The sequence below is a fragment of the Cavia porcellus genome, unplaced genomic scaffold (assembly GCF_034190915.1).
Source record: "Cavia porcellus strain 051 isolate PalLab524CR breed Dunkin Hartley unplaced genomic scaffold, mCavPor4.1 scaffold_3, whole genome shotgun sequence".
In the NCBI taxonomy this organism is placed as follows: Eukaryota; Metazoa; Chordata; class Mammalia; order Rodentia; family Caviidae; genus Cavia; species Cavia porcellus.
In genome coordinates, this window is record NW_026947486.1 from 12,405,804 (window position 1) to 12,419,950 (window position 14,147).

The 14,147-nt window shown below is 30.3% G+C and overlaps 1 protein-coding gene and 1 long non-coding RNA gene across 15 annotated transcripts in view; one reads left to right on the forward strand and one right to left on the reverse strand.

Annotated features, from left to right (window-relative positions):
* The window catches only part of Cask (calcium/calmodulin dependent serine protein kinase), a 379,314-nt gene that overhangs the window by 287,925 nt on the left and 77,242 nt on the right, over positions 1–14,147 (reverse strand). The window lies entirely within an intron of this gene.
* LOC134475417 (uncharacterized) overlaps positions 1–14,147 on the forward strand; it is a 53,984-nt gene that overhangs the window by 37,582 nt on the left and 2,255 nt on the right. The window lies entirely within an intron of this gene.

Genomic DNA, 14,147 nt, shown 5'->3' on the forward strand with positions numbered 1-14,147 from the left:
GATACTATCAATTATATCAATCGGAATCAGCCTGAACAATCTGGATTATGTGGAAATTATTTTTATATAATGGAGTATTACTCAACTATAAAGAAGGGTAAACTTAAGGATTTTATAGGTAAATGGATTCAACTTGAGACCATACTCAAAGTGAACTAAATCAAAATCACGTGTAAAAATCGTACTGTTTCTTGAGTGTCAAAAAACTGAAACAGTAATAAGGTCCAAAATGTGCAACAGATATTATGACAATGAAACGGAAGGAAAACGCTCAAAAGCAAAGATCAAATGGGATAGAGGAAAGGAGAAAAGGAAGAAGGGAAGAGATTATATGTATATAGGTATACATATATATGTGAACACACACAAGATAAATAACTATACTACTAATCTCTGTTTATCAAAAAGAACAATTTGTACTTTCATTGATCATTTTTATGTCTAAATCTTGTAAACTGAACTACTCCTAAGATAATAATATGCAATATATTAACTGTTAATTTTGTACCATTTTTTGAAATTCTGTATCATTTCTATCCTTTTTTTTAATTAAAAATGTATAATAAAAATATTTTTATCTTGTCTTCTAAATATTTGTGACCTAATTATTACTTCTGTGAAAGAACATACAGATAAGGAAACTTTACATTTTAAAATAACTTTATATTTTCAGAAATTTACAAAAATATAAAAAGGTTTTGTATACCCTAAGCTAGTCTCTCCACCCTGTGATACCATCTTATATAACATCCAACATTAATGCCATAAATCAACATTAATACAACTAATAGATCTTTAATTTCACCAGTTTTAGATGTGTATGTATACATTTATGTATTCAATTTTATATTCATGTGTGAATTCCTGTAATCACACCAAAATACATAGTAGAACTGTTCCATAAAGATCTCCCACAATGATCCCACGTTAACCCTTTATAGTCACACCAACTCTTATCTCAGGATTCTTACCCTAACTTTGTAGAGTCCAACAACTTGCAATCTGCTCTCCAGTTCTATAATTTTATTATTTTGAAAATTACAAAGGAAATCACACAATACTTGAAATACAGAGAGACATATTTTAATGTAATTTCTGGAGATCCATTCCATTTGTTACATGCATCAATAGGTACTTTTTATAGTATGGAAATACCATTTATTTATTTTATCACTGAAGGATATTTTAGTAGTTTCTAAATTTTACCTGTTATGTATAGAACTGCTATGAAAACTTGATTATAGGTCTGAAACTTAGAATGAATCTAAATTATTATTTCTCTGGGATATACATTTCCCTTGAATGTAATTGCTGGGTTACAAACTATTTTCCATAGTTACTATAGCACTTTATATCCCCACCAGTAATATATGAAAGATCCATTATCTCTGCATCCTTGCCAGAAAATGCTATTACCATTATTTTTACTGTAACTGTTCTAGTAAGAGTATAGTGATATTTCCTTGTGGTTTTCATTTCCCTAATGGATGATATTGAACATTTTTTGTGTGCTTGGTTAGACCTTGTATAATACCTTTTAGACAAACGCTCATGTTTTTGGCCCATTAATGTTATTTTTAATGTATAAATTGTGCATTTGGCACCACATTTGACAAGTCTTCAACTAGTTCTAGGTGTTAATGATTTTTTGGTATATTTTATTTTTAAAGTTATCTAGATTTCTTTTACATTGAAATATATGATCCATCTTGAGGATATTTTTATTCAGGGATAACTTTTAGGTTGAGGTTCATTTTTAGCCTATGGATATCCCAACTATTCCCACTTCTGTTTTCTCAAAAGCATTATTCTTTATTGAGTTAGGTTTGAACATTTGCCAAAAATCAATTGTCTGTACTTATGTGGAGCTACTTCTGGGAAATCTGTTTCATCAATCTGTTTATTCCTGTGCCAGTACCACACTGTATTAACTCATATACAAAATAATTTTAAAATATTTTAGCTATTTTTCCACCCCAAAATATTTTAGGATATGCTTTCTTAAACTCACAGAAAATCTTCATGGGATTTTGATTGAAACTGGGTCAAACCTAGAGACAAATTTAGGGAAAAATGGTGTTTTTACTATGGTGAGTATTCAACCTATGAACAGAGTATACATCTCTATTTATTTAATCTTTGATTTCTTTCCACAGTTTTGTAGCTTCCAACATTACAGATTTGTATATATTGTGTGAAATTTAAATTTTTGCTTTTCATTTTCCTTTGTAAGAATATAATAAATTTTGATGTGTCCTCATATCCTTTATGAACTCACTATTTCTAGTTTTTTAAACAGAATTCTTGGGACTTTTGTATAGACAGTCATGCCATCTACAAATAGGGACAGTTTCATTTCTTCTTTTTCTATCTATGAGTTACATTAACTTTTCCTGCCTTATTGTGATGATTTCTGGTGATATGTTGAATAAGAAAGGTCAGTGTGGATAACCTTATTCCACTTCTAAGGGAAAAGCATTATTATTAGGCTTTTCTGAAAGAAGTAAGGTCTATGTCTAGATTCATTGTTTTTCATGTGGATGTCCAACTGTTTCGGCATCATCTGTTGAAATGACTATCTTTTCTCTATTTGACTGCCTTTGCTACTCTGTCAAAGATCAGTTGGCTACATTTGTGAGGATCTATTTCTGGCCTTTTTGCTCTAGTCTACTGATCTATTTGTTTATTTTTCTGCCAGTCATGCATTGTCACGATTAATTTGGTTTCTAATTTGAAGCTGGGTAGTGGCAGTCCTCTACAGTTCTTCTGGAATAATACAGTATCAATTCTGTATCAAAAGCCTTTCTATATAAATTTTAGAAATAGTTTGCCAATATACTATGAAAAGTAATTTGTTTGAATTGTGATTTATAATGGAAATGACTTTAGGTGAAGTTGAGAAGTGACCCTTAATATCAAGTCTTCCTATCTGTGAACACAAAGTACCTCAGCTAGAATTCTAAAATCTCCCTCATCCAAGTTTTGAAGTTTTTTTGGGTTCACCTTTATATATTACTAAGTTTATATCAAAGTATTTCAGGTTTTTTATGTTAATGCAATAGGTTTCTATTTTTACTTTCAAATTTCAATTGTTCATTGCTGGTGTATAGGAAAACAACTGACTTTTGTATATTATATTAACCTTGTAACAATCTTTGCTATAATTACTTCCCAGTATTCAGTTGTTTTGATTTATTGCAATTTATTACATAGACCATCATGTCATCTAAGAATGAAGTTATATTCATCTAAGAAAGAAATTATATTTTTTTTCCTTGTCAGTCTGTACAGTTTTTGTTTCTTTACCCTGTCTTACTGCATTAGCTAGAACTTCCAATAGAATACTGAATTACAGTGGTAGTCAGGGATATCTTTACCTTATTCCCAGTTTTAGGTGGTAAATATCCAGTTTGTCACCATTAAGTATGGAGTTAGCTGTAAGTTTTTAAAGATGTCCCTTGTTAACATGAGGAAATTGCTCTCTATTCCTAGTTTATTGCAAGTTTTTTTCAACCATTAATGCAAGTGAAATGTCTCTTATTGATATGATTAAGTGATTTTTCTTCTTTAGCCTGTTGATTATATCAACTGATTTTTAAATGTCTAACAAGTCAAGCATTGCATACTTTCATTCTTTTTAAAGTTGAATAATATTCCATTTTATGTAATAGTCTACTTTGTTTATCTATTAGTGAGATTATAGATATTTGGTTTGTTTCCACTATTCAATTACTACAAATAATGTTGCTATAAATATTCCTGTACCAGTTTTTGTGTGAATATATCTCTTTATGAGTTTTGTATATATACCTAGGAACAGAATTGCTAGGTCATATGGTACATTAAATTTAACTTTTGAGGATCTTCCATACTTTTCCACAACAGCTACACCATTTTAGATTCTCAATGGCAATAAAAAAAGAGTTCCAATTTCTCCATATACTTGCCAACAAATGACTGTCTTTTTGAGTAAAGACTTTCTATTAAGGGTACAGTGGTATCTTGTTATGATTTGTACTTGCATTTTCCTCACAACAAATGATGCTGAGCATCATTCTATGTTTATTGAGCATTTTAAAACACTCTTTAAAGAAATGTCTATTGCAGTCTATTATCATTTTTAACTAGGTTCTCTTTATTATGCATTGTTGACTTTAAAGAGTTACTTGTATGAACAACTTATCAGAATCTTATCAGGTATATGATTTGCAAATATTTTTCCTAAGTCTGTGTCTCATCTTTTCAATTCTTGATGGTGTCCACTGAAGTATGAAAGTTCAATTTACTAGTTTTTAAATTGGTTGATTATATTTTGGCTTTCCTATTTAAGAAACCAGTGCTCAATGAAGATTTGTGCTTGTTTTCTTCTAAGTTTCATAATTTTAACTCATACCTTTGAATCTTTGATCTTCTTTAATTCTGTATATGGTGTGAAGTAAAGGTCCAAGTTCATGTTTTTGCACATTAACATTGTTGCCCCACTGTCACTATTTTGTATAAAGTATTCTTTTCCCAATTGTCTTGGTACCATTGTTGAAAATTACTTGACTTTAAATATATGGATTTGCCTGTAGTCTCAGTCATTTAGGAGGCTAAGGCAGGAGGATTCCTTAAACTCAGGAGTTTTAAAACCAGTGTAGGCAACAGTAAAAACTTGCATCAAAATATCTGAAACAAATATATGAATTTATTAGGAGTCTCTTAATTCAATTTCATCATTCTATATGTCTGTCCATATGCCTCTACAATACTAAGTATATAAATGTAGCTTTGTATATAAAATTTTGGATTGGGAAATATGAGTCTCACAACTTTTTAGGGCAGTAAGTCATTCAGGAACTCTGGTTTCCATGTGGGTTTTATGAATACTGTCTCAATAATATTAAGTCTTTTGACCAATTAACATGAGAGGTCTTACAATTTACTTAATAGTTTTCAGGTTACAAGACTCATACTTCCTTGTTTAAATATATCTCTAAGTATCTTATTCTCTTTAGTGTTATGGTGATGGAATTTCATCTTCAAATTTTTTACTCTTAGTATATTTAAATATGACTTTTTTGTATATTAATTTTATATGCCATAACCTAAGCTCATTTATTACATTTAGTAGTATTTTGTTGATGTCTTAGGATAGTCTATATATACAACTATGTTCTCTCAAAATAGGTTGATTTCTTCCTTTCAAATCTAGATATTTTTATATCTATACTTTACATAACTTCCCTGGTTAAAATTTCCATTACAATATTGACAAGAAGTACTAAGAGCAGACATCCTAATCTTATCCTTCATCTTAAGAGGAAAGTATTATTAAAGCATTAAATATAAAGTTAGGAAAAAATGAAGTTAGCATTAGCTTTTTTAGATGCCTTTTAAAATGTTTTGAAGAAGTTAGCTTCTAGTTTGTTGAGTATTTTTATTATGAAAGTGTATTCGATTTTGTTAAAATGCTTTCTCTGTGCACTAAGATGATTATTTGACTGTTGTCCTTTTTCATAACTTTATTTTTGTTTCACATCTTTTATTAGTATATACTGGTTATACAGATTAATGGGTTTTGTTTTGGCAGATTAATACATGCACACAACATACTTTGACCATTTTCATTCCTGCCCTGTCTTTCTAACAATGTAGTCCCATTTGATGATTCTTCCTATGGTACAGAGATTCTATTCAGGAAATTTTGCTGGTGCCTATGGTTTCAAATGTTTCCCTGTTTCTTTCTGCAGTTTTAAATTTTTAGAATTTATATCCAAGTCTTTGATCCATATTGAATTGATTTGTTTATAGGGTAAGAGAGATCTAGTGTCAATCTTTACCAAGTGGATATTTAGTTTTCCCAGCACCACTTGTCAAAGACGCTGTCTTTTTTCTATGGTATACTTTTGGCCACTTTGTTCAGAATCAAATAGTTGCAGTTGCAGCGGTTTGTTTCTTTGTTCTCTATTCTGTTTCATTGATTTGTGTGTCTATTTTTGCCTCAGTATCATGTTGTTGTTATTAGTATGGCTTTGTAGTATAATTTGAAGTCAGGTATTGTGATGCACCAAGCTTTGTTCTTCTTGCTTAGGAGTGCTGTGGCTATTATGGATCTTTGGTGTTTCCATATGAATTTTAGGATTTTCTAGTTTTGTGAAGAATGTTGTTAGTATTTTAATGGGGATGGTACTGAATCTGCAGCTCGGTTTTTTTTGGCAATATGGTTATAAGATCATGGGAGGTCTTTCTATCTTTCAGTGTCTTCTGCAATTCCTATTTGGTATTTCATCTTTGGTTGGTTAGAATGAGTCCCAAAGTATATTAATTTTTGAAGCTAAAGTGAATGGAACTGTTTTCCTGATTTCTTTCTCACCTAGTTCATTACTGGTGAATAGAAAAGCTATTGTTATTGACATGTGGATTTTATATCCTACTACTTTGCTGAATTTGCTTAGCAGCTCTAGAATATTTTAATGGAGTCTTTAGGGTATTCTAGGTAGAAGAACATACTATATGCACATAGGATAATTTGACTTCTTCCTTTCCTATTTGTATCTTTTATTTCTTTCTCCTGCCTTCTTGTTCTAAACTTTCAAAAACTGTATTGACTAGTAATGGTTGGAATAGACACGTTTGCCTTGTTCATGGTCATAGAGGAAATGCTTTTCATTTTTCCCCATTCCAAATAATACTTATTGTGAGTTTGTCATATGTAGCTTTTACCATATTGAGGAATGATCTTTGAATACTTAAGTTTCTCCAGAGTTGTTTTTTAATCATGAAGGGATGTCAAATTTTGTTGAGGGCTTTTTCTGCATTAATCAAGATGACCATATAACTTTTAGAATCATGTGATTCTACTTATGTGATGCATTACATTTACTGATTTGCTTATGTTGAGCCATTCTTCCATCCTTGGAATGAAATCAACTTGTTCATCATATATTATCTTTTAATGTGTTGCTGAATTTGGTTTGCTAGTATTTTATTATAGATTCTTACATCTATGTTCATCAAGGATGCTTGTCTATAGTTTTCTGTTAAAGTCTACTTGTCTGGTTTTGGTATCATACTTTTTATTAATTAGGCATATTACAATTATTTACCTATTTCATGCTGGGGATTGAACCCAGGTCCTCATGCCTTTTAGGAAAGTACTATATCCTTGAACTACAACCCCAATTCACACTGACTGGTTTTAAATGTTTACCTAGATTTGAATTTCTTTGATAAATCTCTCATGTGTAAGATATATGATTTTTTAAAAACTTTATTAAGATAGAATTAACAAACCATAGAATTTCCTCAAAATGTAGAATTTAATGGATTTTAGTTGAGTTACAGTCATACAACTATCATTAAATGCAAATTTTTGAGTTCAAACTAGTCATCTCAAAAAGAAATTTCGTCTATATTTCAACGTTTTTCTTTTGGCAGTAATGGGAACTGAACCTAGGATTTATTCACTGTTACTAGAAATTAGTACATTTCATCTAGCTTATCTACTTTGTTGACATACAATCATTCACAGTATTCTTTTATCTTTTCATCAATGTCAGTAGTAATTTCTGTCTTTGATTCCTGAATATACTAATTTGAGATGTCTCTTTTTTTCATTGGTCAGTCTAAATGAAGGCTACTTATTTTTTTTTAACATTTAAAGAACTCACTTTTAGGTTCAATGACTTTTTCTACTGCATTTTTATTCTCTATGTCATTTATTTCTTTTTTAAAGCTTTTTATTTCCTTCTTTCTGTATGGTTTGAATGTTTTAGTTTCTGATAACAGATGATTATTGATTTGAGCTCTTTATTCTTTAATATAGGAATTTATAATAACAAATTTCCTTTTAACTAATATTTTACTGCACTTCACTTATTTTGTATATTGTGCTTTGTTGTCTTCATTTGAAAATATTTTCTAATTTTCTTGTGTGATTTCTTTAACCTAATGCCTATTTTAGTTGTATGCTTTTTAATCTCTACATGTTTGTGAAATTTCCAAAGTTTCTGGTTTCATGCTATTGTGGTCAGAAAGGATAGTTTGAATGACTTCAATCTTTTTTTAATGTATTGAAACATACAAAGATGATCAAAAAACAATGCTATGAGGGAGGGTGGCACAGCTCCTGCCTGGTAATTGTAAGGTCACGAGTTTGATTCCCAGTACCATAAAACAAACAAACAAAACCTTATGTGCTTAAATAAAATGTATTTAATAAAAGACACATGGGCATTAATTTTTCTCAAAATACACCTGCTCTCCCCAAACACACTTATCCCATCATTTTTGTCACTTTCTGAACCAGTTCTGTAAGTTTTCTTTCATGGCTATCTTAAAGAAGCATGCTCAAAAATTTGGTGAATAATGTAGCTGAGTGCCATCCAAAGGAAAGACAGGCTTATAAAAATATTATGGTGTGCCATCATCCACTTTAATTAGTGAATGTGGTACCAGGTGACTTCCGGCTCTGCCACAAAGTAAAAATGCTCATGAAAGGTAAATGTAAAATGATTCAGAACATCAAGGCAGTCATGACAGTGCAACTACAGACACTTTCTTATTGATTGATTTAGCAATAATTATATGTTATAAATACCTGGTTTAGTTTATACACACTATGCTTATCAACACAGATTTGTTGTTTTCTATAGTTTTCATTTGGATTAGGAGAAAGATTTTTAATACTATTATTATTTCTTATAGGGAAGATTAGCAAGAGACAAATTTTCTGTTTTCATTTACCTGAGAATATCTTATTTTATCCTGCAACTTTTAAAGTATAGCTTTTCTGCATAAAGGATTCTTGGTAGCCAATCTTTTTCTTTCAGCACAATTGAATATTATTTCATTGTTTTTTAGTCCTCATGGTTTTTGATGAGAAATCTGTTGTTAATGTTAATCAAGGCACTTTTATATGTAAAGAGTTGCTTGTCTCTTGCTACTTTCATGAGATTCTTCTGTTTGTAGCATCTGACAGTTTGGTTATGAGGTGATTTTTGGTTTTTCCTACTTGGAGTTTGTTGAATTTCTGGGCCATTATTTCTTCAAATATTCTTTTTTTTCTTCTGGTATTCCTATTATGCATTATGTGGGCATGCAATGATGCTTACCTAGAGGTTTCTCTTTCTTTTGCTTATACATTTTTTTTCTATTCCTCAGAGTAAATAATCTTGATGATTGTATCTTCAAATTTGTGAATTTTAATTATTTCTATTTTCTGTGCAAATCTCTTGTGAAGTCTATCTAGTAAATTTTCCATTTTGGTTATTGCACTTTTCAATTCTAGAACTTTTAATATGTTCCCTCTCTCCTTTGCTTTATTGTTACTATCTCATTATTGATATTTTATATTTGGCATGATATTGTTCTCATTCTTTCATTTTTGATGATATTTTATTTTTTTACCATATCTAAAATAGCTAACATTTAACTCTTTTTCTACTAAGTCCTGTTTCTAAGTTTGCTGAGGGACAATTTCTATTGATTTCTTTACTACTCTGTGCATGAGACATATTTTCTTGCTTTTTGCATGTGTGCTTTGTAATTGTTTTTTTTTTTTTTTTGGAAAACTGAATGTTTTAAATATTATGTTTCAATTCTAAACATCAGCATCTCCCTTTTTCGAGATGTTTATATTGTTGCTGCTGCTGTCATTTGTTCATGTTCATTAATATCTTGTCATTTGGGGGAGGACAAATTTTGTAAAGCTTTTTTCTTTTGTTTGGCATTGTGTATATGTGAGGCATACCTTCAACACTCAGGCAGAAAGCTGGCATCTCTGTTTATGATTAATTCTTTGCTTAGAGAACCTGAAAGTCAGCTGGAGGTGGGTGCTTAAGGTCTTCTCTGATCTTTTGTGAACATGTGCATAGCCATACATATAGGCATGATGTTCTTGATTTCCAGGAATTTGTTGTACGTTTTACAAAGCCTCAGCTGTTTTTTTTTTTTTTAGAACTTTTGGTTAGTCCCAACTGTTATCACCTCAATCAGCAAAAAAATTAAATACCTACTTACAAAATATTCGGAAAATCCTCTTGGAGTAACAGTTTTTACACTGGATGATGTCTGAATCAGGGTAAAGAAGGAAAGCCTTGCAAATAGAGTCTCCTTGGGAACTACCATACAAGTAAAACAATGATAATATTTTTGGAATGAGGTTTTTAGGGCATTCCATTCTTGTTCTGATTTTTCTGATAGCTGCCAAGCTATCAGGAACTGTTTGTTTTGAAGCTTGCCAAGAAGTTGCATGTGTGTGTGTGTGTGTGTGTGTGTGTGTGTGTGTGGTGAAACAAGTTATAATTCCAAGAATTAGTCATTTTTTTTCTTGAATAAATTCTTCCTGGGTTGCTAGGCATGGTGGTACACAAATTGTAATCCTAGCTACTCTGGAAGTTGAGGGAACAGGATCACAAGTATGAGGCCAGTCAGATCAATACAGTAAATCTCTACTTTAAAAGCTGGGAAGAGAGTTGGGAATGTAGCTTATTAGTAGAGCACTTGCTGAGTACGCACGAGGCCCTTGAGTTTTATCTTCAGTAACCCTCCCTACAAATATTGTACACATATATTCACACACATGTGAAACTTCTTGGGTTGATTCTGATATTTTTGTCAGTTTTCTCATTCTTTGATGGAGGTGAGGATTGTCTAAATACCTCATTCCTCCAAATTTGCTGATATTACCCAGTATCCTTGGACTTGGGAGAGTGAGTTATTCTTGGAGACAAAGTAAACTGGAACCCAGTCTATACTCTCTCCAGAAAACAATATATTCTAAAATACAAATTCTATTTGGACTTTTACAATTAAGCCATCAAATACTGAGTTCTTGAAAGAATTCAGAACTTTGGTGATTCAGTTTCTAATTCTATTCATTGTACTTTCATTTAATTTTAATTTCCTAATTTGTGTAAATAAATTTTGATTTTTATTTCATAAACAAAAAGTCTAATTAGTTAGTGGCTCATAGGGTAAGAAAAAAGGTATATTAATTGAAACTTCAATATAGGGGCTGGGGATTTAGCTCAGTGGTATTAGTACCTGCTTGGCGAGTATGAGGTCATGAGTTTGATTCCCAGTTAAAAAAAAAAAAAGAAAAAAGAAAAGAAAAACCCTTCAATATAATAATCTAGGAATTTCATCAATACAAGATATATATATGAAAATATTGTTTCATCAGAAGTATTATCCTAATGTGAATTCATACAGCTTTTATTTAATAAAAGTTTCTTATCTCATATTCTTAAATATCAATTTAACTTTTTGTATATGTGAAAAAAGAAATGCTAAATAATTTAGGAATAATGTGTGCTTTAAGGAATCCAATAAAACCTGTGGACACTTTCTAGGAAGATGAAAATATATATGCAAATCTATTCACAATTTCAAGGCATTATAGGATACCTTGGAGCCTGTAAGTTAAAAATATCTAATGGAGAAAATTATTGTTTTGATGACAAAAATATTCAAATAATATCTGATCTTCAGTAGGGTAGTAAGAATTTAAAGTATTAAATATTTGTAGATGATATAAAACTAATAAAAATATTTTATTTCAAAAGTTAATTTGTAAATGATTTTGAATTTATCATATTTTTTCTCTAAAAAAACTACAAGATAAACAATAATTGGGGAATGTTAAATTGTGGTCCTAAGGATAGGTACTCTTTTTATGTGTTTGTTTATTTTAATGACCTATCCAAATAAACAGCACATGGTAGGTTCTCAGGTCACCCTTTATGAGTTCTATTTCATTCAATATATTTGAAATGCATTTCTAAAATAGGAAAAACATTGAAGTAATAATAAGGATCAAATAAACCACAATGCAAAAAACAAAATAATGGATATTTCTAGATATTTATATTTGAATTTAAGGATTTCTTTTTATTGTGTTTAATTTTACTTAAAATTTGTTTCTTCTTAATATAGTAACTCTTGCTACAATTTTCCACGAAATAGGACATTTTTGCATTCTAAAAATTTGTGACTGGACTGGAAGGGCAGAGGAGATAAAATTCTTTGCCTGTAGAAATGAAAAGATTTGAAAGAAGTTGGGAAGGGATATATGAGGAGGGCCCTATTCCAAGAGATTTTAGGTAATAAAATGATTTATTTTTACATATGTTATAAACTCTACAAAAATGTGTCTAAATAAAAAAAAAGTAAGCTAATATAATCACAGGGGATAGAGGATATAGGAACTCCACTGCAAAAAAAATTAGAGATGACAGAGATAAAATTTTAATTCTGTTTCTTGGTTAATTTATAGTAAGTCACTGTGCTGAAGAAGATGGAAAAGTTATAGGCTGGTGTCCTAAATATGAAAAGCCACTTGTATATTTTCACTTGAATACCACTGAATTCTGATCAGAATTAGCTAAGTCCATGAATTCAACTGGGTACTGTTTAATGTTTATAAGCTGTAGCCCTACCATACAAAATAGAAATAAAAAGAATATAGGATTCTATCACATTCAAAGAGGGCTAACAGTATAAAGAATCAATGCAATGGCCAGGTCTTGTCTTGAGGGCACGATTTGAAGACATTTATATTGCCAAAGCAATGACGGAATGAGCTACAACTGTAGTGCTAGGCTCTCATGTATCATATTAAGTAAAGGCGGGACTTAAACCTAGGGATATAGATTATCTGCCAAGTCCTCTCCTTTTTTGAAATTTAGAGTTTGACTCCCTAAATGACAATAAATAGAGATTCAGTCTCATATTCTGGGTCTATGGCTCCAGGGATCTGGCTGAAGAGATTTGTCGATAAACCACCTCTGCTAAATGAGAAAGTAATTAAATGTCTCCCTATAATTTGTTTTTACCCTGGAGAGATATAGAATTAGATATATGATAAGATAAATCAAACTTCTGATGCTAATTTTGGTTTAAATAATAAGGCATTAATATTTATTCTAATTATTTGTAACAATGCTTAAGAGGATTTGATTTATATTTCAATAGTTTAATGTGAGTAATTGAATAAATGTTTTTTAACACTTATGATTTTAAATTAGCACCTAAGACTATAATCAATATTAGATCGTTTAAAAGACATTTTTAAAACATCAATTTATTTAATGAATTAGGCTTGTATAAATAAACTTGGTACTCATATAGGGTTTTTTATTAGACAATTGAGGTATGGAATAATCAGAATACAGTAAAATCAAAGGCAGTTAAAAGTTTAAAGAAATAATGCTTGCCTAGCTTGCTTGAAACCCTGGATTCAAAACCCTAACATTGCCCAAAAGAAAAGAAAAAAATTTAAGGAAATATAGTTTAATGGCAAAGTCTGCATAACAATAAATTTTAAATTTTGCTAAATTTATAAAATAATTTATATTCGAAAGCAGTTACTAGCCAATTTCAAATTATAAAATCATTCAAGTCTCTAAAATTTACCATAAAATTTTAAAGATTAAAGCACTAAATAAAATAGGTTAATGATTCTTTGAAAACTGTAACTTCTAAGAATCTTCTATAATCATCACATGGATAATAATAATTCAAAGGGTCACAAAGTATTTAAAAGTAATGATCCCGAAAAAATATTTACAGGGACAGATTAACTTGAGCTGACAGTACGTGAACTTCTACTTCCTGAAGTAGGATAACTCGATAAAGCATAAATAGGCTTCTTTCTCTTAGGATTAATAATCTAAACCTTCAACTGTACTGGTTTTGGGATTAAAAACAAAAGGATTAAAAGAAGTCCACCTTCACTGAACTGTGGAAAAGGCTAAAGTTAAAAGGCAAGCTAATTAAAAGAGGTAACAATAATATTCCATCTGAAGTATAAATTGTGGTTACATAAAAATATGGCCTCAAAACTGAAAAATAAGTAATTTTAAAGGATTACCTATTTTTTATAAATATTTATACATATAAATGATTATCCATATTGTCTTCCAACAAAATTTTTAATCCTGCAAATTCTAACCGTACCGGTTTTTAAAAATTTTTGCACATACACTGTATATGACTTAAAACAAATTTGATATATGAATCTTCTAGTTCTACTAGATTATAATCTTAAAAGTTATGTAATTGGACAGAGCTGAGTGCTTCTTCTGAATCCGCAGTTATCAGTTTTGCAATTCTTTCTCTCCCTTCTCATACCATGTCTCACACTATAGTACTCAAATTAGATT